This window comes from Ceratotherium simum, chromosome 33, assembly GCF_057802395.1.
Source record: "Ceratotherium simum simum isolate JZ-2026a chromosome 33, ASM5780239v1, whole genome shotgun sequence".
NCBI classification, from domain to species: Eukaryota; Metazoa; Chordata; class Mammalia; order Perissodactyla; family Rhinocerotidae; genus Ceratotherium; species Ceratotherium simum.
Window position 1 is genome coordinate 19,917,403 of NC_141932.1, and position 27,161 is coordinate 19,944,563.

The 27,161-nt window shown below is 43.4% G+C and overlaps 1 long non-coding RNA gene across 1 annotated transcript in view; it reads left to right on the forward strand.

The window, feature by feature from the left end:
* The window catches only part of LOC147912877 (uncharacterized), a 58,105-nt gene extending 31,238 nt beyond the window's left edge, over positions 1-26,867 (forward strand). The window contains exons 3-4 of the long non-coding RNA XR_015549503.1: positions 18,053-18,186; positions 26,265-26,867. This is a non-coding gene — a long non-coding RNA (uncharacterized LOC147912877). The remainder of the gene's footprint in view (positions 1-18,052; positions 18,187-26,264) is intronic.
* The last annotated feature ends 294 nt before the right edge of the window (positions 26,868-27,161 follow it).

Here is a 27,161-nt window from a genome sequence, read left to right on the forward strand (position 1 = left end):
TTTGGAACATTTTTGAATGTCTGAAATTATGTTAAAATGAAAAGTTAAAAAACAAGAAAAAGCAAGAAGCTTGAGGTAATTAATGAATTGCCAGAGTTGAGAACCACTTCCCTAAGTCATCTTGCCTAATACTTTCAGAGTAATCTTCCTGAAAATGCTGTTTTGTCCTGTTCCTGACCTTCTCAAAGTGTTCTAGTGGCTCCTATCTGCAGGATGAAGTTCAAATTCCTTAGGCTGCCATTGAAAGACCCTGTAGCATGGTCTCAGTCTGGTCCCTTGATTTACATAGTAAGACCTGAACCCACATTTTACTTTCTCATGTCTGATTTGATTCCAATTCTTTTCCTTCTTTTATAATACCCTTGCCTTCTTGCTCAGTCTCCTGAATTATTCTTCATCCTAAGGCCCATTCAGATCCTGTCTCTTCATTGAAGCCTTTTATGAGTATTTCTGTTAGAAGCGGATTTATCTTTCTGTTCTTTGAATTCTAGTAGGTAGGATGGTGTGGAGTGACAACATGAGCTTTAGATTCAGAAATATGTCAGTCTGAATCCTGGTTCGGTCCAGACAAGTTAATTGACTTCTTAGAGTTTTGGTTTCTTTTGCAAAACAGGGGTAATAGTCCTGGTGTCAAAGGGTCACTGTGAGCATTAGGTGAGGTGCAAACATAAAGGTCCCCAGCACACAGTAAGTTCTGTCCTCTTCTTGTGTGTAGCTCAGTGGTCCCCAGAGGGATTTTGGGTGGTGCAAAGGCTCTTGTCAAAATTTCCTGCAGAGCCTTTAAAAGATGTTTGTGTCTGGTCCTCACTCAGATGAGAGACACTGTTGAACTGAATTGAGTGCTTGGGGCTTTAAGGAATTCCACTGAGATGTTTTTCCTGGGACCCAACTTAGTAAATAAGTATTCTATGGATAAAGGAATGTAACCCAGCAGAGGGAGACGAGGGACAATGGGTATCCAAATGGGAGAAAGCTGTGATGCCTCCCACACCCAGCCCTTTGCTCTCAGTCAGACAGCATTGAGGAAGTGTAACTCCCCAGTAAAACTCCTTAAACCATGAGTCCTGCAGAACAGCCCTTCACTAATCCATTTCCTGGCCAACGGATATGTACATAGGTGAGTCAGGTCCCCTAAGAGTTGAACGTTTTACTCCCTTCTCTGCTCCCTCCACCCACACAGTTCATTGCTAGGTGCTGTGGTTTGGCCCCAGGCCCAGGCCTCTAGTTTGTCTAAGAAGACAAGGCCATGAGGGCCAGGCTGAGAAGGAAGTCAGATGCCAACAGCCATGGAAAGGGACAGGTGGGGCTGCCATTGTGCAAAGGCCACAAAAGTCTGGGTGTGTCTTATGACTGTTTCTGCCTTTGGAATCTCCTCACCTTTATGACCAGTGCAGGGACTCTCCCTCCTCCTGCTTCCTTCTCATTACACTTTCTTTCCCTAGTGCACCCCTTTTATGGCCAGAGAATAGCTGTGCAAATAGTTGACAATTCAGTAAAAACAACTATTCCTGGGGACCAGGTACCTGACCCTGTTTCTTCCCCAAAGAGTTCGAGGTTCATAAAAGCAAACTTTTAGCAAGGGATGTGTAATTGTGAAGTGTGGTGTTAGGGAAGAGGTGCTAGACAGAAAAGAAAATGCTGACTGTTTGTCAAGTCCTGAAAATGGAGGAGGCAAACGGCATTCTGGAAGGTGGATTTTATTCAGAAGAACTTAGAAATCTTAGGGTGCCCTCTGCCCAGATTAAATTATTAAATGTACTTGTGTGGGAGATGAGGTTAAATTATGGAATTGTGAGATGTTGGGTAAATTACTTCACTTCTCTGTTTCAGTTTTTTTATCTGTAAAAATGGGGATGATATCACTCATGAGATTTTTTGGCTGTAGCTACATATAAAGCCCCTAGGATACTGCCTGGCTGCGTAGTGAGTGCTAGTGTGAGCTATTATAATTCTGGGACTAGGCAAAGGTGCCACCCTGAATTCATCCTATGGTGGGAAGGGCATTTTCTAGGCAGTGTCCTGGCAGGCCAGCTGAAGATGAAAATGATAGGGGAGGCTTAACTTCCAGAAGTGGAAGGGTTGGGTAGCAGTAATTTATGAACAACATTCTGGAAAATGTCTTAATCCAAGGCAGAAACACTAAGAGGATGCGTGGCTTGTGTCACAGTTGTCTCTTGGGGTCTGGGAATGTGTTCTAGAGTTAAATGGTTTTGCTGAAAGCCAAACCTAGAAACAGGCTTCAAGGGATGTCTTGCAAATAGCATTCATCTTGCCAAAGGAATTCCCTATTGTGGTCTGGGCCTTACTTTTGTCTCTGTATTATCCTTATTTATAAGATGTAAAGAGAAAGACTGAAGAAGGATGAAATAAGAAATGAATGTATAAATTAACAGTGCTGAATTGGGACTGGCATATCTAAGTTATGAGGAAGTGTATATAAGTTTTAAGTGAACATAAAAGGACCTTTTTAAAGAACAGAGGTCTCCAAATAAATATAGTGGGCTGCCCTGAGTAGATATCAGGCTCCATCCGAAGAAGTATTGAAGCAGAATCACAAGAGATGGTAGTATGGCCTTCTTTGCTAAATGGTTAGACTGAGGTTAGAATAAGTCACTGAAGAGAAAGAAGAGCGAAGGAGAAAATGGGCAAGAGTGCGAGAAAATGGGATGGCAAAAAGGAAAGGATAGAAAGAATGTTTACTGAGGACTCATCACATACCAGGCACTGTGTTTACTGCCTTTTGTATCTTGACTTACTCTTTTACTGTCATTTCCTAATGCAGTAAGAGTTAACCTGTGTTACAAAATGAGAAAAAAAGAGGCTAAGGGAGGTGAAATGATTGGTTCAGGGTCATCCAGCCAGTTAATGACAGATCTAGTGTGTTTCACCTCAAAGCTTGTGCTCTTGCCTCTGTATCAGAAGAGAAATGAAAGAGAAAGAAGGCAAACCAAGTTTTTGTTGTGGGTAAAATTTAGAAAGGGTACCTGTGTTAGGCAGAGTAATGGCCTCCCCAAAATGCCTACATCCTAATCCCCAGAACCTGTGAATGTTACTTTATATGGCAAAAGGAACTTGGCAGACGTGATGATGTTAAGGATCTTGAGATGGTAAGGGTGTCCTGGATGATCCAGGTGGAACCAATGTAATCAAGGGTCCCTGTAAGAGAAAGAGGGGGGCAGGAGAGTCAGGGTCAGATTGATGCTGCTTGAGAAAGACTCCACTGGCCCTTTCTGGCTTTGAAGATGGAAGGGGGCTGTGTTCCAAGGAGCGTGGGTGGCCTCTAGAAACTGGATCAGGTAAGGAAGTGATTTGCGTCTTGAACCTGCAGAAGGAATACAATCCTGCCAACACCTTGATTTTAGCTCAGTGACCCCCATTTTGGACTTCTAACCTTCAGAACTGTAAAAACTGGAAAAAAAAAGTATATAATCTTTGCATTCTGCAAGGTTACTGTGCCACCCAGAAAGAGACTGGAAGAAATATGCCAAAATGTTAAACAATGATTAAGTCTAGATTATAGGTAGAAAATAGAACAGGGGTGGTATTTTTCTTTTTCATATTTTATCCTAATTTTCAAAATAAAAATTAAATATAATTATTTCATGATGTTATAAATAGAGGTATGTTCAGTTTACTGTTGGAACACAGAGAGGGAACCATTCATTTGCCTGTAGGAGCCCTTTTGAGCTCTCTTGGAGAGCATGCCATTTGAGTTTGCTAAGGAGAAGGACAGGAGAAGGAAGGATGTTGCAGCTGGAGGAACAGCTTGTGCAAGGTCAGGAAGGGAGAAACGATAGACTTTGTCCTGAGGGTAAGCATGAGACTTTGTCCTTCAATCTAAATGATCCATCACTTCAGTGCATCAAATCCAAAGGAATGAATCTCTAGGCATCAAGGAATATGGTCAGAGACTTTTTATGGGGTGAACCAAGACCTTCTGGCAACTCAGAAACATATCAAGTAGCTTTGGACTTGGTGGCTGAGGAGAATGTTCTTGTCGTGTAATATTTGTTGTTTAAGGCTCAGGCTTGGGCCCGCCCCCTGGCTTAGCGGTTAAGTGCGAGCTCCGCTACTGGCGGCCCGGGGTCGGATCCCGGGCGCACAGCGATGCGCCGCTTCTCCGGCCATGCTGAGGCGGCGTCCCACATACAGCAACTAGAAGGATGTGCAACTATGACATACAACTATCTACTGGGGCTTTGGGGAAAAAAATGGAGGAGAATTGGCAATAGATGTTAGCTCAGAGCCGGTCTTCCTCAGCAAAAAGAGGAAAAGAGGAGGATTAGGATGGATGTTAGCTCAGGGCTGATTTTCCTCACAAAATAAATGAATAAATAAATGAATAAATAAATAAAAATAAAAAATAAAAAAAGTAAAGGCTCAGGCTTTTCTGTTTTTTCCCTCCTTTCATTTCTTGCAGTACTGAGATGGGCAGGGCCCTGGTCCCCCACTAGGCCCCTGTATTTTGCAGGAGCGTTGTTTCCTTTGTTGAGGGGTGGATGTGTAGCTCTTAGGCTTTTTTGTTGTTTTCTGTTTTTTCTTTCCCCAACAATTAGAGAAAGGATAGAGTGGCTCTTTTCTCTACTAATCATCTCATAAAGGAACCATCTAAATCGTAACTTGATTCCTCCACCCTCTAGGCAGCCAGGCCTTTTCTGGCCCGCCTAGATCCTGGAGGAATCAGAGGCCATGCAGAGCAATGGGTGAGGGAAAAACAGCAACAAAAACCCCAAAAACCAAGGGTAAGGTCTATTGTAATTGCCTCTATTTTCTTAAAGTGTGTATTCCTTTCTCCCTTCCCCCTCTCCCCCCTGATATTGTAGGGCCAGGTTCTGATCTCTGGCACAAAGCTGGGTTCCTTGCTCCTGCTGTGGTTTGGTTCCACCCACCAGACAATGGGCCTATTGTTTTCTATGGTCAAAGGCCCTTGTGTTTGGCCCCAGGAGTTTCACCCTGAACTTGTACCAAAGCTCAAGCCTTCCAGTTCTGTTCCTTCCAGGTCATCTAGGAACCTGCACGCTTGTGGGTGGGGTAGGGGTCCTGAGTTGTGACCAGGGAAAGGGGAAGGTTGTGGGAATCTCAGATAGCTGTGCTTGGGAGAATCTTCTAGGCCTGATGGCAGAAGAAGCAGAATTGTGAATGAGTAGATTTGTTTCTCTAGGCCTTAGCTTTGCCTGCTGCACAATGGGGAGAGTTGACTCGATGAACTCAAGTCCTACAGCTCGAATGCCCTGGCCCTGCATTGTCTTTCCTCTTCTTCATTGAAATCTGTATCATCCCTTCAGGGCCCAAGGATCCATCATCAGATACAATAAATTTGCCTAATGTCTGTATCAGGGGGGACCAACTGCCAGGTATCATGTACCCGGTTGGCTGGCCTTTAGCCTAGAGTGGAGTGGGTGGATCTTTGTGGCCTGGTCTTATTTTGGGGCTCTCTTTGGTAGCAGGAGGGGTGGGGTCCTGCCAAATTGTGAAAGTCTTGACTACCAGCCTGAGGAGTCTGGACTCCTGTGAGTGGGAATCCACCAGAGGCTTTAAGTGGGAAGTGACCTGGTCAGACCTGTGTTTTGGGACACGCACTCTGGCAGCTGGTTTGTTGGGAGAATTGAGGCTGTGGAGGGTCCACATGAGAGTCTGAGATCTGAACTGGGAGATCAGAGGGCATGGAAAGCAGGGTACAGGAGAGCCGTTTTAAGAACTGGCAGGCCTTGGTGAGTGACCAGAGAGGAGGGAGTAGTGAGGAGGAGGCCTGAAGGTGATTTCGAGCTGTGTTTAGTTTGGACTTTTGTGTGGATCAGTTGTCATTAGCCCTGAGATAAGGATGAGGGATTGGTTGCTTAGGGACTGAGATGCTAAACTCAACTTTAGATGTTTAGATACAATGCCTGTGGACTCTCCATGTGGAAATACTGTATGGGTATTTGGGAGAAGCTCTAGAAGGATGCTCGGGCTGGTGTGAGTGAGTAGTGGAGGCTGAAATGGAGAAGAGGGAGCGAGCCCAGAGTCTATGCCTGCTTGGCCTGGTGTCTTAGTCACAAGCCACAGGGCTGAGTTCTAGTCTTCATCAAACTTTTGTCTGTTAATCAGAGTGACTTTTCAGGGCTTTGATCCGGATGGATATTCTTAGCCTGGGGGTCACATATTAATTGCCTAAAGGAAAGGAAGGATGTTTGGAGAAAGTAATAGAGAAAAGCAGGCAATCAAAACACATACTATAAAACACTTTAACACTCATTATAAAACATAAAAGCACAATGTAAATTTAAAGTTTTGTTGAGAACATGGAGTCCGTGGGGCAGAAAGGGAAAGGGTGAGAGTAGGAGGGCAAAGGGGAAGAAGTAACTTAGAAGGATTAAGCTAATAGCTAGGCTTACTAGGTCTAGAAATCTCCTGGGAAGGCTCCCTATAACTTAAAAATTACTTGACCTGTCAATTTCTTGGGAGTAATGAGTTTTATATGTACACAATGCAACATAAATTAGTAATAGCCAAAATACATGGTGTAGTTAATAATTATCATACAACTGACATCTTGTGTAACTAATTGTGTACTAATATAACAAGTAATAGTCAACAAATACTGTGTGCTGTGTGCCAGGCAGTGTGCCAAACACTTTAAATAACTGGATTATTTCATTTGATCCTTACAATAGCACTTGTGATGGGTACTTTTATTAGCCCCATGTTACAGATGAGGAGACTGAGGTGTAGTCATTTGCCCAGGGCCCTGTAGCACATGTGTTAGAGCCCGAATTTGAAGCCAGGCCACCTGGGGGACTCCATAGCAGCTGCTCTTAAGCTCTCAGCAGCGCAGTGGGGAAGTGATACAGTAGGACTTCTCGTAGAGTGGTCCTCAGACCATCAGTATCAGAATAATCTGGGATGTTTGTTAAAAATTGAGATCTATAGGTCTCACCTTGGACCAATCAAAAGCAGAATTTCTCAAACACTGATAGTTGAAACTTAATGAGTTGGGGCTGGGTGTCTGGGTTCTGGAAAAGAATGGAACCTTGGCTCCTCTAGTCACCCACAGTTTGGGTCTTGTCCCTCTATGAAGTTGACAATGTAGTCTATGCTTGCTTGCTTTCTCTGGGCTATTGGAGGGGTGTATTCCATTCTGAGAATGGGTGAAATCATGCTGACGTTAATGCTGGAGGGGGTATTTTGAGGCCGTCTCTTATTCACATTTTCCTTTCACTCTTCATTTGCTTCTCTCCCCCCTATACTCTCTCGCTGCTCATTCTGCCTCAAGCGTGGGTTTCACTTCTCTGCCTGTCCCCTGGGTGGCTTACAGAGATGGGGGAGGGCAGGGGAACATGGTGTGGTTTGGTGCTCAGTCGGAGACACGCCCTGGGAGAGGAGCAGTTGCTCTCAGGCCCAGCCAGGCTCTCACATGGAGGGAGATCTTTCCATGACATTTAGCTGCTTCATTCTGAGAGCAGTGATGAGGAGAGTGGAGTTGCAGCCTGGGATGTGAAGTGGAACTCTCATTGCCCACAGCAGTGGTCTGCACACATCCGCATCCTTTCTGAGATGGAGGGTTAACCTCCCTAAGGGCTCGGAGCCAGGTAATACAGATAAACAGGAGGAAATATGAGTCTTTCTCTCATCCACTAGCAAGTTTTTAGGGCTGATCCACTTATACCCTCTACCTTGAGTGAGGACAATTGAGAGTTTTTTTTTAAACTACAATCCTTTTTTTTTTTTTTTAAAGATTTTATTTATTTATTTATTTTCCCCCAAAGCCATAGTAGACAGTTGTATGTCACAGTTGCACTTCCTTCTAGTTGCTGTATGTGGGACGCGGCCTCAGCATGGCCAGAGAAGCGGTGCGTCGGTGCACTCCCGGGATCCGAACCCCGGCCGCCAGCAGCTGAGCGCGCACACTTAACCGCCAAGCCACGGGGCCGGCCCAATGGAGAGTTTTATACAGTTCACTTTTTGGGCTGTTCACACTCTGTGGCCTTGGGGAGATCCAGAGGTGGGGGGGTGGAGCTGGAAGTGAGGAGAGCTTGTTCTGTGTCAGCTAAGCTACCAGTTTCCCTTGTTACCATGGGAGAGTCACTCACCCACTCTGGCCTTGAGTTTTCTTATCTGAAAATTGTCGGATTTGGGTGAGATAATCTTTCGTGGTCCTTCTTGCTCTCAAGTTCTGATTCTGTGATCAGTAGCAGGTGTGACAGAGCCCGGACTGCTTCTCTGTTTTTTTTTTTTTTTGTCTCACGCCTGCCTTCCCCCAAATGAGCCAGTTGTGAGTTCTGTTTGTGCCTCCTCCTGTATGGCTCTGTGTTTCTGTGGGCTAAAGATGCCCACTGTGGGTGTGGTGAGGAGAGTCTGGAGCCTGGAGCCCCCTTGGCCTGGGGAAGGAGGGCCTACTTGGTAGGTTCCCTGCCATTGCACCGACTTCTCATGTTTTGGTATGATAGGGCTTCCCTTCCTGTTCTCCCACCTCCTCCACAACCTACCCCGGACCATCACATTCAGTTTCTGGAGTGGGCTGTGATTGTTTTGGTAACTTTCTTGACTACTGCCTGTGGGTCCCTGAAACAAATAACAGGAAATTCTCATAGCCATCAGGATCTCTGCTTCATGTTTTCTTCTTTTCCCACAGAGCCTGATAGAACACACAGGGCACAGGGAGACACATGTGCATGCTCTAGCTCCCAGCATTCATAGATGGTGAGGGCTGGGGTGGGGTTATATCCTTAATATTGTCTGGGGGCCACATAACACATATGTGAAGCCATATGGTGTCCTAATGTCTTGTATGTTGCTGCCACTTAAGAGTTTAGAGTGGGTGCTATGAATGTGCACGATGGTATTACCTGTGCCTGGGCATGTGCATGTGGGTCAGGGTGTGCGGTCAATGGCAGTTGATGCTAAGAGGAAGTAATTCAGTAATTTGCTCCCTTTATGTTTCTGCTTTTGAGCAATCTACTGGTAACTTGTGTTGTCAGAGAGCTGATGGAAAATATGTTAGAAATTTCCTTAATCTGGTCTGAAATTCACCTTGTTTTATTCTTGGGTGTGTAAAGTGTGAGGGTGTGGGGAGGTGGAGGATGAAACACCAGACCTTCCTGAACAGTCTGAGGTCAGTTCTCAGAAACTAGATGCTGATTGTTTAGCCATCACCACCCTTGGATTTGTGAGTAGGACCCAGAGGGTTTGAGAGCTTCTGTGGCAGAGGTATCATCCTGTTCTGGGAAGACTAGAGGCACGTTGACAAGCAGGAAACAGGTAAAATATGTGGCTTGTTTCTGTCCAATATTTAGGCATTCTGATTTTCCAAAACAAGTTTAATTTCACTGATTCTTTTACCCACCTACCAAGGGCCAGGTGCCGAATTTTCAAAGATAACTGAAATTCAGTCCCTATCCTCAGGAGCTAATAGTTGGTCTTTTCTTGAGCAAGGCTTTCTGGGCCTAATTCTCTCAGCACTCAACTCCATCTCACTCATAGCTTTGGGACTCTGAGAACCAGACAGGTGAGGTGAGATGCTGGAGTTTCTGACTCTCCTTTTCAGGAGCACAAGGACCATGGGAAGTAGGAAACTGGGCTCATTAGGGAATGCTGTGGTAGGTGATGTGGTGGAGATTGCAACTCAGATCATCCCTCAGCCGTCTCTCATCTCTTGGATCTTCAAGCTATGAGAGCATGCCCTTCAGCATTTCCAGAGATGGAGAATGAGTGTATTTCCTTGAGGGACTGGAAAGAGGATTTGTTAGCTACTCTTAAGAACATTAGCAATGAGAAGGCAGGGCAATTTGAGGCCTGTGGAATTGTCTCTAGGTAACTGCGGTTACTTCCCTCTTTGTTCAGACCAGGAAGCTGGGCAGTAGCTAAGGGAAGAGCTGAGAGAAAGATGTGTAAAAATGCTCAGACCAACTGGTGCCAAATTTTTTTCTAAGGCTCCCATACTAAGGTCGTGTCCCCTCTGTCATAGCGTATCCCCTCTACCATACTGAGGCACTAAGTCAGCTGGGGTGAGACTCCCCCTCACTGTTGAAAACCCATTCTGCTAAGGCTTTGTGATGCCCTTTTGTGACTTCTTTTCCTCTTCAGTACTGACTTTGATATTCATTTTAGCCTGATGTCACTTGTGTAATAAACTAGGGGTGGGGCCAGTAAAATTTTCCCAGACCCTATGTTCCCTATGTTCTTAGGGTTGGCTCTGGGCCCTGCACAGCTCTACTTTTCCAGGATGACCCTGGTAATTTAATTCTAACCTGGGTCCTATTGTAGCTCTTCACCAGCCCAGCTGCTCCCTAAGTACAGTTTAGTGAGAGAGAAAAACAGAGCTAGAGAGAGACAGAGACAGAGAGAGGAGAGACAGAGAGAGGCCTCAAGCACTAGGATGTGTCGGGTGTCCGTGTGCCTTTGGAGTCAGGTAGACCAGACCTTGATTTAAATCCTCACTTTGTCCTTTATTAACTGGGTGACCTTGGCAAGTGACTTAAGCTCTCTAGGACTCAGTTGCAGCATCTGTAAAATGGAGGTGATGCCCACATAATAGTTATAATGACAACATCATGTATTGAGCAATTTACACTTATTAATTCAGTTAATCCTCATACATTTCTAGGAATTAAGTACTAGTGTAGTTGTCATTTTTCAGATGAGGGATTGAGGCACAGAGAAGTTATTTAGCAGGCCCAAGTTAATGTAACTCGTAAGAGGTAGAGCTTGAATTCTGAACTTGGACAGTCTGACCCCAGAGCCTATGTCCTTAACCTACTACACTAGACTGTGTTGTTCACAGAATGTTAACAAGAATTAATTGAGATAAGCATTTGAAGCACTGTGCATAGTGCTTGGCACACAGTAGGCACTGAATAAATGGTAGCTGTTACCACCAGTGCTGAGAAGCCTGTTTCCACGTGGGCATGTGGAAGATGTGGCCCTGGGTCAGGGTGAGGCATGAGACACGGGTCCCCCTGCTGACCTGGGGGTTTGCACAGTGTCAGGGCTTCTTCCAACCTAGCTCTGTAGGACAGGGCTTATTGACAAAAGTCTTGTCCCTGCCATCACAAAGTTGCCTGACAGGCCCCAAAAGAAAAACACAGGAGCTCAAACTGGGTGGCCATAGGGAGGGGCTGCCTCCCACTGAGCCAGTTGCTCAAGAACCACTTTTCTGCCTCTGCATCAGAGGAATCCGGCTTTTCATTTCCTGATGTCTTACCCTTTTGATCAGGGCTCCCAGATAAGCCACCTGTGGAACAGAGTGGGGCTGCTGCCTAGATTGGCACAGGGTGAGGGGTTAATGCCAGGAAGCCAAGGAGACCCTGCAGGGACCCAGGGAAACCCAGAAGTGGACTTCAGAGGAGGGAGTATCAAGCTGGCTCTGTTTCCTTGTCATGTGTACCTTGGCTCTCCGCCTGGCCCTGGGAATGTCTCGGTCAGCAGTGAGCAGTTCTGGCACACCTGCCCCATGCCAGGTGCTGGCTGGGCTAGAGGCAGCGTGGCTTATGGCTAAAGGCTTTGGAGGCTGAGGGGCCTGGATTCCCATCATGGCTCTGCCACTTTTTAGGTGTGTGACCTCCATCATTTTTTCATCTTCTCTGAGCCTCAGTTTTCTCATCTGTGAGAAAACTGTGAGGATCAAGTGAAATAACATGCACAAAGCACCTAGAGCAGCCGCTTACATGCCACAGGTGCTCAGTAAATGTTGTCTGTCACGGCTGGGTGCAGTGGAGGATGTGAAGAAATATACAATCCCTCACCTTTAAGGAGGTTATTGTCTGGGCGGGCAAAGAGGCAGTAAGACAGGTAACCATATAGATCACAATGTCAGGACTGCATGTTCTATAACACAGGTCAACAGGTGTTATGGACAGTGAGTTTTGGGAGTTCAGGGGTAGGAGAGCTGCCGATGGGCTAAGCGGGTCAGAGAAGGCTTCCTGAACAAGTGCACCTTGTGAATGTGCAGAGGTTGGAGAGGAAGGAGGAGGGACGTTCCAGGAAAACATCTGAGATGAGGCCAAGCAGCATAAGTTCGGGGGATGGAGAAGAAACCAGTTGGATTGGAACCAAGGTTTGTGTGAGAGACTAGAGGGAGATGAGGTTCAATCGATAGGTTGGGGCTATTGTGAAGGGCTTTGAATGCCACACTAAGGAGTTTGGAATTTATCTGAAGAGTTTTGAGGAGGGAAATGACATTAATATTATGATCTTTTTTCAGTCACTTCTTCTTCTTTTTTTTTTTTTTTTTTTGTGAGGAAGATCAGCCCTGAGCTAACATCCGTGCTAATCCTCCTCTTTTTGCTGAGGAAGACCGGCTCTGAGCTAACATCTATTGCCAATCCTCCTCCCTTTTTTTTTTTTCCCCAAAGCCCCAGCAGATAGTTGTATGTCATAGTTGCACATCCTTCCAGTTGCTGTATGTGGGACACGGCCTCAGCATGGCCAGAGAACCGGTGCGTAGGTGCGCGCCCGGGATCCAAACCTGGGCCGCCAGTAGCAGAGCGCGCGCACTTAACCGCTAAGCCACGGGGCCGGCCCTCAGTCACTTATTCTTTTAACCTCTCTGGGCCTTAGATCTCTCGTGTTTAAAGTAAGGAGTTTGGACAATGTGATCATAAAGGAGTTTCTCTAGCTAAGAGGTCTGTGATTCTATGATACAGGAAGATTGTTTTGACAATAAAGTGCAGAATTGGTTGGAAGGGAGAAACTGGAGATAGAGGTATTTTTTAGGAAGCCAGTGCAATATCAGGCCTGAAGCTTCTTTCTGCCTCTTGTAAGAGACTCCAGGTGTAGGTGGGGAAGGTCTTTACTGTATGTTTTAGGGACTGTGACATTATAACTCTATAACACTTTGAGTTCTGCAAGATGCCTCCCCAGGAGACACCCGCTCTTGGGGCACCTGGAGAAGTGGGGAAATTGTAAACTGTTCTGGGAAAGGAGTGATTATTCTGTGGGCTTCAGGTTTATATCATTCTTGTTCTGCAATAAACCGAGAAGAGCAAAACAACAGGAGGTCCTTATTGTTCATCTTTAGATGTTGTGTACAGTTTTCCAGTTTACAAAATAGTTTCATGGGCATCATCTCAATTGCTTCTCACCAGAGTCTCCTGAGGGAGGTCAGGCAGGTGCTGCCTCCATTTTGTGGTTGAGGAGAGGCTGTAATTTCTCAAGTCTCTCAAATCTAGACCTCCTCATTCTAAGTGCAGTTAACTTTCTCTGTTCCACGTTCCTTAGACAGCAAGTAGGAGCCCACTTCTTCTACTAATTAATTAATTCTACTCATATTTATTAAATGCCCAGTATGCCTCAGTTACTCCTCCAATTTGAGGTCCACAGGAGGCCATATATTTAAGAAAAAACATATTTTTGCTTATTGTAAAAGCAATACGTGCTTATTATAGAAATTTTGTAAAGTAGAGGAAAAGATTCCCCTAATCACACCACCTGGAGACATAGGTATGTTTAGACTTTTTTTTGGCCCATTTTTCTGATTAATGAGATCATACTATGTATATAAAACTTTGTATACTGATTTTTTTCACTTGTTATGAATTTTTTCATATTATTAAAATTTTTACCAAGCACTTACAAAATGACTGTGTAATGTTATATTAATGGATAATTCTTAACTTAATAATTTCCCTATTATGGGACATCTGGGTTATTTCCAATTTTTTCCTCTTTTATATATTGCTGCAATAAACATCTTTTTGCATTAAGTTCATTTTGCATTTCTTGTTATTTCCTGGGCTATATTTCTGAAGGTGAATAGATACTTTGGTTAAAAGAGTTACTTGGGCTCTTGATAAATATTGCCAAATTGTTTTCCCAAAAGTTGTCAGAATTACCTGTACTTCCGTTGGCATTATATGAGTTGGAGGAAGGGGTATGAAATGGGAATAGAGCCTGTTTTCTATTGTTTTGGCAAAGGTGGACATGAGGAGGACCTCAGGAAGCAGAAACTTGTTACTGGAGCCTGGCCCAGATGTTGCCCTTGGTGAAAAATATTAAGATAAAAGGATAAAAGGATAAAACCATCCTTGACAAGGATCAGGCTAAGGCATATATTCCAGAGAGGTTTAAAAAAAAAAGACAGAAAAAAGGTGAGTTTCAGGCAGCAGAAGAAATTCCAGGGTCTCAAAATTGGAGTGCTCTCCATGTAGAACAAAGGAGGCTACTGCCTGGTGTGCTCAGGTCAGGCTAAAGGTCAGGAGAGGAGCCGAGAGGGCGGAAAGAGAAAGGCTCTTCTCTCCCAGTAGTCAGGACCTGCTTCCATCCAGCGTTGCCCAGGGTTTAGTGCAAGGGAGTGTGAAGTAAGTGAGGCTAGACCCTTGGGGAGCTGGTTAGGGGCCTGAGGAGTTGGATCTGTTGTCCAAGGAAGTTCAGACCTAGGCATGTGGTATCCAGTGAGATTTCTCTGGTTAGGCTTCAGTTATCCTTGGCTGAAAATTTCTGTCTTAAAAAATTCTTTTGTGTTTTTCTTTTCTTGTTCTTGTTGTTAGTTGCTACTAGAAAATTAATCAGTCTTGCTGAACTAAGTAGGAAAGGTTCATTCCAACCTAGCCAGCATAACTAGGGTGGTTGGAAGAGCAACTCTAGGAAGCAGGTGGTGGTGGCCATGGCCGTCCCATAGCCCTTTCTATAACTCTAATAGCGCCTATTGCGTTGTCATTATGCCTTGTTTTTCATCTGAGGACATATTTAATTTCTCATGCTCATCTGAAAGCAACTTAAGTATAACAACTTAAGTATAAGCAACTTAAATTTCTACTGAATCTTTGTTTCTGATTTTTTCTTTTTTGGTGAGGAAGATTTGCCCTGAGCTAACATGTGTTGCCCAATCCTCCTCTTTTTGCTGAGGAAGATTGGCCCTTGGCTAACATCTGTGCCCATCTTCCCTTACTTTACTTGTGGAACGCCTGCCACAGCATGGCTTGATAAGCGGTGCGTAGGTCTGTGCCCAGATCCGAACACACGAACCCCAGGCCACCGAAGCAGAGCGCGTGAGCTTAACCATACGCCACCAGGCCAGCCCCATGTTTCTGATTTTTAAAGTATCTCTCAAGATACTATTTACATTTTAGGTGCCCAATAAATATTTAGTAAATTGAAGACTTTTCTCACACATGGATTCTGGTAACTTTTCATTCATTCATTCAATGTCTTAATAAGTATTTAGTTTCCTGAATGCTTACTAGATACTAAGCATTATATTAGGCATTGGGTATATTAGTAGGCGTAAAAGCTAAAGGTTATAGTGGTTGTGATATTGTGATTTATAAGAAATATATTTTTGGTCATTCAGATGACCAAAATACATTTCTCATATATATGTGGTCTTTGTCCACAGTTCCTGGCTCACAGCTTCCAAAACCCTTGGCATTTCTTGTTTATGTTAATGAAGGTGACTTTTGGATCCCACCCAAGGTGGGGGCTAGTTGCCAGGAGAACCAGCCACGTGATTAGAGTATTGGAACTTTTGGTCCCACACCCTGATTTTCAGGGAGGGGACGGGGGCTTGAGATTGAATCAAGAGCCAGTGGCCAATGACTTAGTCAATCATGCCTATGTAATAAAGCCTCCATAAAAACTCAGGAGGACAGCTTGTTGACTTTTTTTGGAGAGCTTCAACGTTGGTGAACACATCGAGGTTCTGGGGGAGTGGCGCTCCTGGATAGGGCATGGAAGCTCTGTGCCCCTTCCCTCATACCTTGCCCTACTCATCTCTTCCATCTGGATGTTCATCTGTGTCCTGTATCATATCCTTTAATAAACTGGTAAATGTAAGTATTTCCCTGAGTTCTGTCAGCTGTTCTAGCAAATTAATTGAACCCGAGGAGGCGGTCGTGGAAACCTCTGATTCCTCTGATTTATAGCCAGTCAGTCAAAAGAACAGGTAACAACCTGGACTTGCAATTGGCATCCTGCATTGGAGGGGGTCCTTGGAACCTCCAGTTTGTAGCTGGTTGGTCAGAAGCACAGGTAATAACCTGGGACTTGTGGCTGGCATCTGAAGTGGAAGAGGGGAGTCCTGTAGGACTGAGCCCTCAACTTGTGGAATCTGACGCTATCTCTGAGTAGATAGTGTCAGAATTGAATTGAATTCTTGAACACTCTGCTGGCATCAGAGAACTGCTTGTTGGTGTGGCAAAGCCTCCACACAAACTTGGAATTGGGTCAAGGAACCCCTTTGTGTGGTCCTTACGGAGCTCACAGTCTTGTGAGAGAAACAGTCAAATAAAGAATTATCCAGCCATTTGTGACAACATGGATGGACATTGAGGGTATAATGCAAAGTGAAATAAGTCAGAGGGAGAAGGTCAAATACCGTATGATTTCCTTCATTAAGTAGTAGATAATAACAACAATAAACAAACACATAGGGACAGAGATTGGATTGGTGGTTACCAGAGGGGAAGGGGGGAGGTAGGAGGGTGAAAGGGATAATTCGGTACATGTGTGGGGTGATGGGTTGTAATTAGTATTTTGGTGGTGAACATGATGTAGTCCATGCAGAAATAGAAGTACAATGATGTACACCTGAAATTTTTGCAATGTTATAAACCAATGTTACTGCAATAAAAAAAAAAAAAAAAAAAAAAAAAAAAAAAAAAGAATTATAGACCAGAAAGACAAGTGTTGTGATTGAGGGGCAGGTGAGCGTTACAGGAGCATAGAGGAGAGTCTCCTAGCTCATCCTGGGATGAGGGCAGAAGTGTTGAGACCAGTCAGAGAAGGCTTTTTTTCCCTTTCTTTTCTTGTCTTTTTTTTTTTTCCAAGAGCTAAATTCTAAAGCAGGAGTAAAAATTGAGGGAAGGGCCTTCTAGGCGGAGGGAAAAACATGTGCAAAGTCAGTGATGTGAGGGATTACATATATTCAGGGACATGTAAGATGAGTATGTTGTGACAGAGAGTACAGAGGGATGGTGGTTAGAAATAAGCAGGGAACAGATTGTGAAGAGCCTGGCATGCTGGGTGAAGAAGTTTGGATTTTATCCTCAAGGTGATGGAGAGCAGCATCTAGATTTTAGGCAGGGCATTGACATGATCATATTTGTGTTTTAGGGAGATCACTCTGGCTGTCAAAGTGGAGAACAAATTGAATTGATAAGTTGGGGGAAGATGAGCAAAAACTGGGGTAATTGAATGAGGGAAACAGGGTAGGTTGAGTCAGCTGTGTTTGCTGCTTCCTTCTTCTCTAGGATACTCTTTTCCATGTTTAGGGACCATGTCTCTAGCACCTGCCATAGCGCCTGGAACAGGAGGCATTTAAGAAATGCTTCTTAGATATCTCATTGTTCTTTGTATCTCCCAAGCCTAACACAATGCCTGCGACTTGGAGGTGCCTGGTACCTGTTGGTTAGCTCCAGTGCTGTGGCTTGTGCGAGCATCTACTGAGCACTGATTTGAAAGTAAGGTCGGTACACTTTTTCCTGTGGTCACAAACCAGGCAAAATTGCTTCTCAGGTTAGAACTGACCATGAAGATATATTTTGCATGGCCCTTCTCAAGATGTCTTCGAAGACATTCCCCATCTTGTGATGAGTCTATGTTCTGAAGTGGTAGGTTCCTTTAGGGCAGGAAATGTATTTTTATTCATTTTTGTATTCCCAGGACTTTTCACAGTGCATGATACATAGTAGCTGGTGCTAGATATTTGTTTCATGAATTTGAAATTCATTGTTTTGGAACTCAAATATGTTTCATGAAATATGTTGTGAAGGTTGATTAGGTACTGATTTCCTCTCAGAAACCTTTTAAATCTATAGCCCAGCAGGGGTAACTGGGCATGTCTAAGGCCTGAGATGGAGAGGAAATCTAGGAGTTGGGAGAAGTTAGCAGAATGGGAAGTAAGTTACTTCTCAGAAATATTTAGCGGTTGAACTGACACAGTTTCAGATAGTTTCTGCACCAAAGGTTGTATGTTCTTAGAACGTCCTATTTGAGAGATTGGGAAGCTGTGGGTTCTCTTTACCACCTACTGTTATACAAATGGCTTTCCTTTCTCTTCTTGTGCTTTAAACTGCAGTTGAACAAGATGACTCACCACGTTTTCCTAATTCTTTGTCTTTTTGTTTCTTTTCTTCATTAGGAATGTCCTCCTCCTTTATGCCATTATCATCATCCTTCAGTTCCCTGCTGAAATGCTACGATCTTTCCATGGGACACTGTGGAAGAAATGGTCTCTCCCTAGCCCAAACATCTCAACTTTTAGACCACCTCATGGTACTTAATGCTATCTACTGGAATTATATGTGGGTTATCACATATAGTTAACTTAGCTATGCATATTCCATAGCACAAGGCCTTGAAAATGTTGAATGAATGGTCTGGCTGAACTGTATTACTAACTTAGTGTGATGGTTAATTTTATATGTCAACTTGACTAGGGCATCGGGTTCCCAGATATTTGGTCAAACGTTATTCTGGGTGTTTTTGGTTGAGATTAACATTTAAATCGGTAGACTGAGTAAAGCAGATTGCCCTTCCTAATATGGGTGGACCTCATCCAATCAGTTGAAGGTTTGAATAGAACAAAAAGGTTGACCTTCTTCTGAGTAAGAGAGGATTCCTCCTGCCTGACTGCCTTCCAGCTAGGACATCTGCTTTTTCTGCCTTCAGACTTGGACTGAAATGTTGGCTCTCTAGGGTCTTGAGCCTGCTGGGCTTTTGACTGGAACTACATCATTGGCTCTCTTGTGTCTCTAGCTTTCTGACTCACCCTGAAGATTGGAACTTAGCTTCTATAATCACATGAGCCAATTCCTTATAAATCTCTTTCTTTATATCTATCTATCTATCTATCTATCTATCTATCTAGGAATATATCCATCCTATTGGTTCTGTTTCCTTGGAGAACCCTGACTAATACACTTAGGGTCTGGATTTTAGAAATATTCTAGAGGAAGGAAAAGAGTTTTATCTACCTTTCCTGGAACTGGATTAACATGAGGCACACTTTCAAAATGATGCTTCCCTTTGGTAGCTTTTCATCTCCTGAACCCTTTTCATGTGAACTCTTCTCCCTTTTCCAAGATTTCAGGCACATAGGACTTTGATGCTTCCATTAGCCCTCCGCTGTAATACCTCACCTAGGCCTACCCTGTTCCTCACTTAAGGCCCAAAGTTTCCTTGCTTTTGAGTCCTCTTCCCAACCCCACCCCATCAAAGCTCCCAACTCAGTGTGGTAGATTGGAGGTCGGTGGTGGGGGAAAAGCAGTCTGACTGTACAAGTATTCATATATAGTTGAAAGTTCTCTAACCTTCTCGGAATCATTTGCTAAGTGAGTTGGATGAAATATCAAGTAGTTTAATAAAGTGGGGTGAAAATTTTAGGCAGAGTCGGGGTGCTATCTTTGAGTAATTGCCCAATGGGCAGGGAGGATAGCCTTCCCGACAGTCAGTCTTAGGGTCAGCATCTCCTATGCACTTGCTGCTTTGACACATTCTTCCCTTTTCCATCTCTGAAACCACAGCTCCTCTAAAAACAATACCAAATAAGCACTCCCTCAGAGGTATTAATGGAGATTCTCTTGCTAATACAAGAAGAGAGAAAGAGGCACGATTTGCACGTCTCCATTGCATCTTTACAAGTTAGCAAATACTTATGTTTTCAAAAGGCCTATTTTAGAAGAATATAGACTTTTTTAAAAGATGATGAGAAAATCAGTAGTTTTATATCATGTGTGGCCATAAATAGAGAAAAGACCTGGTAGGAGAGCAGATTTTAATGAAGTTTTAGAAACACTTTTTTGAGAAGATGTTGGTAAGTCAAGTCTGCAGTGAAGCTGCTCTGGCATAAAATACTTAGCACCTAGTATATTATAAGATAGCTCTTCTTTCCAGGATTCCCCTACCCCAAAGGAGGGAGAAATTTAGGGGAAAGAGCGTGATTGTAATGTGAAACTACAAACTCCCTGCATCTATATTAATATTTAAATATATTTAGATCTTTCTCATATTTAAAAAAATCCCATTTTGAACCCTATTTCTCTTGCTGACTTCCACTGAATCATTCTCTTCCTTTTTAATAGACAAACTTCTTAAAAGAGTTGTTTTTAGTCACTGTCTCCTTTTTTATCTCCCATCTGCTTCTCAGCATCGCAGCGTTGATTTTTTCCTCCCGTCATGCACTTGAAACTGCTCTAACTAAGGTCTCCATGGGTGAAGTCGTCCCCAAATACAATAAACCCTTCTCACCCTTGTTTCACCTGATGTCACAGGCACTTGCCACCGTTGACCACTGTTCACTCTGGAGCTGCTGCTATGGCCCTCACTCTGTGTCTTCCCACCAGTCTGGCCATTCCTTTTCAGTTTGGCCGCCTCCTCTGATCTGCACATCCCATAAATGTCAGTGGTCTTTAGAGTTCTGTCCTATGCCCTCTTCCCTTTCTATATTTACTCACCAGGCCCGCTGTGGCTTCAGTTATAATCACTTTCTCTTGAGTTGTGTATATTAACTGTCTACTGGATATCTGCTTTTGAATATGCAACATGGAAAAAAACTCAACTTATCTTACTTCCAAACCTGATTCTTTAAAACAAAATTTTTAGTGGCCAGTACCCACAGTGATCCGTGTTAGAAACCTGGCTGCGTCCTTGAGTCCTCCCTTTGTCTCTCCCTCATCTAGTCAGTCACTGAGTCTTGACAATGCTGCCTCCTAAATATCTCTCTAACCTGTCCACTCCTATTTCTAACCTTACTCACACTACTGATTCAGGCCACCATCATTTCCTTCTCTAGATCACTGCAATGGTCTCCTCTCTGATTCCCCTCCTTGCCTCCAGTGTAGTTCTATGCCCCCTCTAATTCACGGTCCACAGTGCAGCTAGAGTGGTCTTAGGGAACAAAACACTGATCATATCTTTTTCCATTATTAAAATCCTTTCGTCATTCTCTGTTGCCCCCAGGAGGCACTTTGGTCTCTTCAGCATGGTTCCCAAGATTTTTGTCGTGTTACAAATTTAAAAGACCTCAGTCTTCTGCAGCTTCATCTGTGCTAGTCCTGCCCCTCATCCCACCCCAGCTCTTGCATTTTATGCTACAGTCACCAAACTACTTTAATTCCTTGAATGTCCCTGCTCTCTATAGCGTCGGGGACTTTGTACTTCCTCTGTTTGCCTAGAACACTCCTGTCATGCCTCTTCATTTTCCTATCAGTTTTAGTTATCCTTCAGTTCTTGGTTCAAACATTACTACTTCTATAATCCTACGCTAACATACCAACCCCAGGTTATGATCCTGCAGTTCCCAATGCTCATCCCTTTTGTAGCACTTACCATGCTCTCCTGAGACCACCTGGTGAATGTACTGTAAGCATCTTTCAGGCAGGGTGTCCGTGTCTCATTGTTGAATTCCTGGGGCTTAGGAAAGTACCTGTCACATAATGGATGCTCAGAAAATATTTGTGATATCAGTGAATGATTTTTCATAGTTACTTTGGACACATTTCTCATTAAGCCAATTGAACAAGTGGTGCAGAGCTGGTAGAGAGAGAGCAGAAATGAGGTCAAGGCCTTGATGTCAGTTTTTTTAAAAAAAATCAAGCAAAAGTTCAGATTTTTGCAGTTTTCAAGCTGGCTATGGGTCTTAATGGGCTTATGGGATAGTATAGCTAAATCTGAACTCCAGCCAGCTGAAATAACCCTTTATCCATGCCTTGTGATTCTTTTTTTTTAATAACAGCTTGGTTGAGCTATAATTCATATACCATACATTTAAAGTGTATAATTCAGTGGTTTTTAGTATATTCACAGAATTGTGCAACCACAATCAATTTTAGAACATTTTCATCACCACAACAACAAACCCCACGGCCGTTAGCAATCACTCTTCATTCCCATCCCCCCTGCTGCTGTCTCCTCCATCCATCTCTGGGAAACCACTAATCTACTTTTTGTCTCTATGACTTTGCCTATTCTGAATGTTTCATATAAATAGAATCATGGAATATGTGGTCTTTGTGACTGGCTTCTTTCACTTAGCATAATGTTTTTAAGATTCATCCAGTATTGATACATTCATCGAGTATTAATACATGTTTTGTGATGTATCAATACTTTATTTCTTTTTATTGCCAAATCATATTCCATTGTAGACTCCATTTTGTTTATCCATTCATCAGTTGATGGACATTTGGGTTGTTTCCCCATTTTGGCTATTACAAATAATGCTGCTTATGGACATTTGTTTTCTTTTCTCTTGGGTATATACCTGGGAGTGAAATTGGTGGGTCATATGAAGGCCTTAGGATTCTTAAGAACAGAGGTTGCTTTAGAGAATAAATTCACAGACACATGCAGCACTAATAGCTCTTGCTCTTTAATTAGTTAATTTAGTGGTAGGCAAGTTGTACAGCTGGTTCTTTGAAGAATTGACATTAATCAAATTTCTCTGTCTAATGTAAAGTAGCCAATTAATGTGCAAAGTCTAATTCTCCTGTGTAAGGTAATAAAACCCTTGAGTTTAAAGGAAAGTGGGAGAATTTAGTGTCTATTTCTGCTCATTTCTACTCCTTCTCCATCCCACCTCTGGATGACACAGGGCTGGCTGAATGAGGTGCCCAGGAAAGCTTCAGTTGTGGGATCGGGCATATTAGCTGATTTGAGCCACAATTAACTCTCTGCTTCCATCTCTATGTTTATGGTACGGGTTTATTGTTCCTTCTGTATTACTCTTCTCTTTGACTCTTTTTTTCTTTTCTCTACACATCTCTGCCATCATATAAACTCCTGTTTTTTCCTGCTCCTCCCATTCTGATCTAACTCCTGATCATATCAAACTGTTCCTCAGGCCTATGTAAGTGAAGATAATAAAGTTATGAGACTCACATGAGTTATAGGATTCCTCCTACAAGTATATCATATCAGGTAAATATGGGCACCTAAAAAGTAGTTGTCCTGGGCGGCTCTACATTTATTCCAAAAGTTCTGTCATTACTCAAAATATTTGGTCACTTATCATGTCAAGTTGTTCTCAAAACCAGTCTGAGCTCTACAAGAAGACCAGTTTCACTTCCTTATAATCACAGTTAGTATCTCAGAGACCCTACCACTCTGCTTGTATTTATTTGTCATCCTGTTCCCAGTTCCCCTTTTCCTTTCTTGCCATAGTCCCCAAGCAAGAGGAATTCTGGGTTCAGATGAGGCTCCAGTGTGGGGCAAGGCTGGTTGTCATAGAGAGCCCAGCAGTGAAGGGAGATCAGCATGCTCACAGGACTTTAACTTTAAACAAAGCATGCTTAAGCTGTTGTTTTTAGTGTGTTCTCTCCAGTGTCCCATTTCTGCTTTGTGATCTCCTGTCCTACCTTTTTTTCCCGAAAGAACCATCAAATTCTAGGGCTGGGGACATAGCCTTGAATTGTCCTCCACTCAGAGGTTACTTGGAGAGAATAGGTAAGGAGAGGTACTTCAGAGGGCTCCATGTCCTTCTGCTCCCGGGTGGTTAGTTAATGTTCTACCAGCAGTTTCCACTCTTGGGGAGAGCAGGATCGTGTTCCAGCCCCACATCACTGCTCAGGGCAGAGGGCACTTTGTACAGAGAGTTGTGATTCGAGAGAGACCTGCATCTGACCTTCCTACTTCATCTTTAGAGTCTAGCCATCTGTGGTCTTGTATCTTCTCAGTTCTCAGGCTCTGGATCTTCTTATTCTCTTCCTCTCTGAGTCTCTTCTGTGGGGGGAGAATGAGGAAGTCTACTAGTGGGGGTAAAAAGAAACCCTGAAGTTCGCAAAGCAAAAATTAACATGAAGCGGGGCTCCCTGCACATCATGCCTCTCTCTCCTCTCCAGCAGTTTCTGAACCCCCCCAAAACCCCAGTGAGATGTTAGCTGACTGTACAAATATGTCTACAGGATTTCCTCAAAGATGAGGCTGTATTTGAAGGCTTTATGTTCTGGCTACCATCTTATCTGCTTTTCTCTTTTCCAGAGGATTCTACATCTCACAAATAGGTATGAGGCCAATGGTCTAGAAATTCAGCCTCCTTTCACACTTTGTTAATCTCAGAATAAGTGATGCAGAGCCTGTTTAGATAATATAGCTGTGGGGAGAGAGAGAAAGGAGGCATTGGAACACCTGCCAGGGACGGGGCCAGAGAGCACCATTGGTGAATGCACATCTCTGGAGCAGAGTAAGAGAGGAGGTAGGAACAAGGATGAAGCTAAAGGAAGCCAAAGAATTATAGGAATTGAAGGTATAATCCATAGGGAAATCGTGAGGGGGGCTGGACAGAGGCTTCTGGTGGTCCCCCCTCTGCTGCCTGAAAGAAGAGCTGCCTGATCAGTGCCTATTGTGGGCGTGGCCTTAGGCTGGGTTCTGGGGATATAGAGATAAGTAAGACACAGTCGCTACTTTACAGGTGTATAGTCTAACAAAGAGAAGATAAGCGACAAATAGGAATTAGATGAGATTTTCAAAATGTGTGGCACTGTGGGCTGGGATACGGCTGCCACTACTAACAGCTAACATTTATTGCTCACCCACTGTCTTCTAGATGTTTTACACCCAGATTAATTCATTGACTCCTGACAACAGCCCCTGAAGTATGTATTGTTATAATCCTCATTTTTTTTTTTTGAGTAACAGCCCTGAGCTAACATCTGTTGCCAATCTTCCTCCTTTTTTCCCTTTTTTTTCCCCAAAGCCCCAGTAGATAGTTGTACATCATACTTGTACATCCTTCTAGTTGCTCTATGTGGGACACCGCCTCAGCATGGCTTGATGAGCAGCACATAGGTCTATGCCCAGGATGCAAACCGGCGAACCCTGGGCCGCCCAAGCGGAGTGTGCGAACTTAACCACTATGCCGCCAGGCCGGCCCCAGTATAATCCTCATTTTGTAGGTAAAGAATCTGAGGCCCAGAGACAATACAAATAGCTCACCAGAAGTCTCACAGTGGGGATTCAGGAGCAGGAACTCCAGCGCAGGTGGTCTGGCTCTGGAACAGGTGCTCTTAGCTAACACGGCCTCTCTCAAGTCATCCAGAGAGTGTGCGGAAGCTCTGCCACTGCCCGTCTGTGTGCCTTTGTACCTCTGGGCTGCCCTTGTGCCTGGGGCACTCTTCCTTAAAGACGCTGGTCAAGGGGGCGGCTCCTGTGACATCTTCTCTGACTCCTTCTGCCTACCCCGGGGCAGTCACTGTCCTAGGAGCTTAAGCAGTGCTTTGTGTTTATTTTGTTTAACTACAGAGTATTCTATTTATTGGAATACTTGACTCCTTGTGTTAGAAGCTTCTGTAGAGCAAGGACTTTTTTCTTTTCTGGAAAATTTCAAATACGTGCAAAAGTTAAGCTAATGATATAATGAATCTACATGGACTCATCCTGCAACTCCAGTAATAATTTCATGACCAATCTTGTTTCATCTATAGTCCCCTCTCCAAACCTTTAATATTTTGAAGCAAATCTCAGATATCAAGTCATTTCATCTGTAAATATTTCAGTTATATTACTAAAATATCTAGGATCTTTAAAAAACATAACCACAATACCATTGTCACGCTAAAAATTAATACTTCCTCAATATCATAAAATATTCGATGTTCAAATTTCTGCAATTATCTCATTATTTTTCCCCTTCCCTTTCCGTTTTTTTTTATTCCTTTATTTCTTCCCATGTCTCCCTTACCTTTCCTTTTTTTTTTTGGCAGTAGAGTTGTTTGGATGAAGATCCAAATAAGGGCTTTATTTTTATTTTTTTATTTTTTTAATAATTTTATTTATTTATTTTTTTCCCCCAAAGCCCCAGTAGATAGTTGTATGTCATAGTTGCGCATCCTTCTAGTGGCTGTATGTGGGACTCGGCCTCAGCATGGCCGGAGAAGCGGTGCGTTGGTGTGTTCCCGGGATCCGAACCCGGGCCGCCAGCAGCGGAGCGTGCGCACTTAACCGCTAAGCCACGGGGCCGGCCCAGGGCTTTAGTTTTTAATCAGCATGTTCTCCTCAGCACCTGCCTTTGTGCTTGACATAGTAAATTCTCAATAAATGTTTGTTGAATGAATGAATCATTGGAAATCCATAAAATGTCCTGGTTGGATTGTGTAGCTTGTCATTTATGGTTGGTTTCTTGCGATGGCTTTGGTTTTCCTACAACTTTAGTTAGGGATTAACTGAGATGCAGCTACCGTCAGTGCCTGTGAATGTTACTAAAGGTTAGAGGAAATGAGTGTGTCTGTGACTGAGACACTCACAGGCAAGAAGGACATGGGCCATTGCTTTCTTGTCTCTGTTTTTTGTCCTTAGTCTCTTATTGTCTCACTTTGAGTTTAGACTGACCATGTTTGCCTTCTTTGCTGTTTCTTCAGAACAGGGACCCTGAAGGAGCTCCCTGAGTGTATGAACAGCTTTCATATGGTGCTGTGGTAGGCAGAATTCTAAGATGCTGTGCCAAGATTTACCCCTAATCCCGGACTGTGAGTATGATGAAATTGCATGCCTGTGATTGTGTTACCTTATGCGACAAAGGGATTTTGCAGATGTAACTAAGGTTACTAAGCAGTTAACTTTGAGTTTAACAAAAAGAGAGATTATCTGAGTTGTGTTAATCTAATCACACAAGCCTTTTAAAAGCAGACAGTTTTTTCCAGCTGGGGTCAGAGAGGAAATCAGAGAGATTAGAAATGTGAGAGGGATTCGATTTAAGAGATTTCTCTGTTGCTGAGATGGAGGGGGCCTTGTGGATGGGATCTGAGAATGTCCTCTTCTAGTAGCTGAGATCAGTCTCTAGCAGGAAAATGAGGACCTCAGCCTTATAACTTGAAGAAACTGCATTCTCTGAGCTAATAAGTGGGTGTGGTTTTAAGCTACTAAATTTGTGCTAATTTGTTTTGCAAAAAGAGAAAATATAGATGCTTTTTACTTGGTAGATTGCATAAGCGGCTCCTTTGTTTATTTTATTTTTAAAAATATGAGAGAAAATTTAAATACATTGAAATTCGTAAACATCTTAAGTGTATAATTTGGTTTTTGGTAAAGGTATATACCCATGTAATCACCATGTGTATTAAGATGTAGCACATTTCCGTCAGCCCAGAACGCTCCCTTGTGCAACTTTGTAGTTAATTCCACCCACTATGGTGAGTTCTAACACCACTAATTACCATTGCCTATTCTTGAACTTCGTTTAAATGGCATCATATCATATGTGCTCCTCTGTTTCTGGCTTCTTTTGCACAGCATAGTGTTTTGGAGATTAATCTATC